We start from the raw sequence: 1,344 nt of genomic DNA, 5'->3' as shown, positions 1-1,344 counted from the left end.
AATCCTCCAATGGCTCTTTGCATTCTCAAGCCTCTCCCATGTTGCCTTGGCAGCGGCCTGCCCAATAATTTCTCAGGAGGGCGGGGTCACTTGCCAACAGGCCACCTATCATGCTAAGGGAAAGAGCGCACAGGTAGCAGCCTGCTCATTTGCATGTTTACTCCCAGGATCCTATGCATACCTTGCTACTATATTTGCTGTCAGTTTGGTGAGCGCAAGATGATACAGGTGTTCACGTCAACAAATCTCGGCACTGGAATCCAGGCGGTTTTATGAGTTTGACAAAGGATGCTCAGGATGAAGCTTGCTGGGATCACTGCAAGTTAAATGGGAATCCATTCCCGGAGCACACAGGCCTCTGGGTCAGGTGCTTTAGCTTTGCGCAGCGGCAGTATCGTAGCTCATGAGGTTTAACCGAGGCGCGATTATTGCTTATTGAAAACTTTACCCAATACCCCGCCATGACAGCTTGAAATATAGCTGGAATTGGTAATTTTTGACAGTCTCTACGGAGGCTGAACCGCTTTGTTTGAAAACGAGACAATGACGCTTTTACTCCACTGGAGAAGACCAAGCAAGAGGGGTGTGTTTTTCGGAACCCATCCCTTCTATTCTTTGTTCTCTCGTGGCCTACCCTCAACAAAGGGGTTTACTTCCAGAAGCTAGCGCATTCGTAAACTCCAAGCGGCGCAGCGAAGTCTATGGAACCGTGACCATGCAGCAGGTGCATTAAGCGCCTCAGTTGTCTCGCTGCCTTCTTGATCTCACGACATGAAAACTATGAGCTTTCAGAACCTAGCAGACAGTGACCTGTCTGCCTTCGATCCTCTTTGTCACATCTGTTCAACCTCTGCTCTTGCGAAAGTCATCAGATTGTTGGATGGTTACTCAGGGAGGTCGGGCTGCCACTGTAGCCAACCGCAGCAGAGGGGTCGCTTTACCTTTGGCCTTCGCTCACCATCTCAGTCTTCCCAAGAGAGGCAAAAGGGCATTTCTGTCCCCATGCATTCTATAGACACATATTCACGTGGAGTCAACAACCCGACCTCTCTTGGTGTGACGAATCAACTTCCGGGGCACCAGTGATCTAGGGAGGAATATCGGTTTCCAGACCATCAATCAGTCCCACACCTCTAGTACACCGGAAGGGCTCCGAACAGAGGACGGAACGTCAGGCTGGTTAGTTGCAACAGAGCGAAAAAAGAATTGTTACCCACTGATAAAAGGGACTGTCCAGTCAAGGTTGTATACAAATATCTACTTTAGTATTAATACAACAGACAGTTCTAACACACTACAAAATACAACCCACCCTATAAAGGAAAACAGGGGACAGACAGTTTC

The 1,344-nt window shown here is 48.7% G+C and overlaps 1 non-coding gene across 1 annotated transcript; it reads left to right on the top strand.

The window, feature by feature from the left end:
• Positions 1–374: 374 nt before the first annotated feature.
• Positions 375–515, top strand: LOC138496637 (U4 spliceosomal RNA). Its single transcript, XR_011278130.1, has one exon. It is a non-coding gene; the product is annotated as a U4 spliceosomal RNA (small nuclear RNA).
• The last annotated feature ends 829 nt before the right edge of the window (positions 516–1,344 follow it).

Source organism: Ambystoma mexicanum, chromosome 10, assembly GCF_040938575.1.
Source record: "Ambystoma mexicanum isolate Mex_15411 chromosome 10, UKY_AmexF1_1, whole genome shotgun sequence".
Classification (NCBI taxonomy): Eukaryota; Metazoa; Chordata; class Amphibia; order Caudata; family Ambystomatidae; genus Ambystoma; species Ambystoma mexicanum.
This window is presented reverse-complemented; position numbering and strand designations above follow the sequence as displayed.